Raw genomic sequence first — 2,467 nt, 5'->3', positions numbered from 1 at the left:
CTATCACTATCTATATCTCTCTCTCTCTCACACACACACTCTATCTCTCTCCCTCTCTCTCTTACTCTCTCTCTCTCTCTCACCCTCTCTCTCTTCCTCCCTCTCTCTCCCTCCCTCTCTCTCTCTCTCTCTTTCCCTCCCTCCATCGCTCTCTCTCTCCCCCCCCTCTCCCTGTCTCTCTATATCCCATTACTCCTCTCTCCCTATCCCCCCCCCCCCCCGCCGCGCCCCGCTCTCATCACTCTCACTCTCTCTCTCTCTCCCTCTCTCTCTCTCTCTCTATCTCTCTCTCTCGCTCTCGCTCTCTCTCTTTCTCAATCACACTCTCTCTCACTCTCTCTCTCTCACTCTCTCTCTCTCTGAGTTCTCTCCCTCTCTCTCCCTCTGTCCCTCTTCCTCCCCTCTCTCACACACACTCTATCTCTCTCCCTTTCTTCCTCTCTCTCTCTCTCTCCCTCCCTCCCTCCCTCCCTCCTCACCCTCTCTCTCTCTCTCTCTCCCTCCCTCCCCTCCCTCTCTCCCCCCTCCCTCCCTCCGCTCCCTCCTCCCCTCCTCCCTCCCTCTCACTCCATCTCTCCTTCCATCCCTCCCTATCTACCTCCCTCTCTCTCTCTCTCTCTCTCTCTCTCTCTCTTTCCTCTCTCCCTCTCTCTCTCTCTCTGCTCTCTCTCTCTCTGTCTCTCACATAGACACTCTATCTCTCTCTCTCCCCTCTCTCTCTCTCTCTTGATCTCACTCACTCTCTCTCTCTCTCTCTCTCTCTCTCTCTCTCCCCCCCAGCCTTTCTCTCTCTCTCTCTCTCTCCCTCTCTTCCTCCCTCCCTCTCTCTCCCCCAGCTCGCTATCTCTCTATCTCTCTCTCTCAATCAATCTCTCTCACTCCCTCTCTCTCCTCTCTCTCTCTCTCTCTCCCTCTCTCCGTACCTCCCAACCTCTCTGTCTCACTTCCTCCCTCCCTCTCTCCCTCCCTCTCTCTCTCCCTCCCTCCCTCTCCCTCTCTCTCTCACACATTCTCTCGCTCGCTCGCTCTCTCTCTCTCTCTCCCCACTCTCTCTCGCCCTCTCCCTCCCTCCCTCTCTCTCCCTCTCTCTCTCCTGCACTCTCTCTCTTTCTCCATCCACTCCTCTCTCTCTCTCTCTCCACACACACTCTATCTCTCTCCCTCTCTCTCCCTCTCTTGCTCTCTCTTTCTCCCTCTTTGCCTCTCTCTCTCTCTCTCGCTCTCTCTCTCTCCTCTCTCCTCTCTCCCCCTCCCCATCTCTCTCTATATCCCCTTCCTCCTCTCTCCTCTCCATCCCCGCTCTCTCTCTCTCTCTCTCACACACACTCTCCATCTCCTTGTCTCACTCTCACTCCCTTTCTCACTCTCTCTCTCTCTCCTCTCCTTCTCCTGTCCTCTTCCCCCTCTCACCCTCACTCTCCCTCCCTCCCTCTGTCCCTACCCTCTCTTTCTCCCTCTCTTCCTCCCACTTACCCTTCCTGACTCCCTCCCTCTCTCTCTCTCTCTCTCTCTCTCTCTCTCTCCTCCTCTCCCTATCTCACCCCCTACTCTCTCTCCATATCTCCCACTCTCTCCATTTATCTCTCTCTCTCTCCATCCCTCTCCTCTCTCTCTCTCTCAAACTCTCTCCTTCTTCCTTCTCTCTCTCAATCCTATCCCTCTCTCCCTCCCTCTCTCTCTATTTCCCTGCCGCTCTCTCTCCTCTCTCTCCCCCTCTCTCCCTTCCCCTCTCTCTCCCCCTCTCCATCCCTCCCTCTCTCTATCTCTCACTCTCCCTCTCTCTACCTCCTCTCTCTCCCTCTCCCCCCCTCTCTCTCTCTCCCTCGTCTCTCTCTCCCTCTCTCTCTCTATCCCACTCTCCATCCCTCCCTCTCTCTATCTCTCTCTCTCCCTCTCTCCACCTCTCCCTCTCTCTCTCTATCCCTCTCTCCATCCCTCCCTCTCTCTCTCTCTCTCTCCCTCTCTCCACCACTCTCTCCCTCTCGCTCTCTCTCCCCTCACCCTTTCTCTTTCTCTCTCTCTCTCTCTCCCCCTCTGCCTGCCTCTCTCCCTCCCTCCCTCTCTCTCTCCCTCTACCTCCCTCTCTCCCTCTCCCTCCTCCTCCTTCCCTCTCTCCATCTACCCCTCCTTCCCTCCCTCCCTCCTGCCCTCCCTCCATCCCTCTCCCTCCCTCCGTCCCTCCCCTCTCTCCATCTCTCCCTCTCCCTCCATCTCTCCCCATCCATCCCTCCCTCCCACCCTCTCTCCCTCCTTCCCTCTCTCTCTCTCTCTCTCTCTCTCAATTTCTCTCTCCCTCACTTCGCCCCCATCTCTCCCTCTCTCTCTCTCTCTCCCTCCTCTCTCTCTCTCTCTCTCTCCTCCTCTCTCTCTCTCTCTCTCTCTCTACCCCCGCTCTCTCTCTCTCTCTCACTCTGCCTCTCTCACTCACTCTCTCACTCTACCTCTCTCACTCTAGCTCTCTCTCTCT

Source organism: Pinus tabuliformis, chromosome 1_2, assembly GCF_031772625.1.
Source record: "Pinus tabuliformis cultivar Carrire ecotype Pingquan chromosome 1_2, CPIR1, whole genome shotgun sequence".
Taxonomy (NCBI): Eukaryota; Viridiplantae; Streptophyta; class Pinopsida; order Pinales; family Pinaceae; genus Pinus; species Pinus tabuliformis.
The sequence above is the reverse complement of the archived record's forward strand: the minus strand, read 5'-3'. Positions refer to the sequence as shown.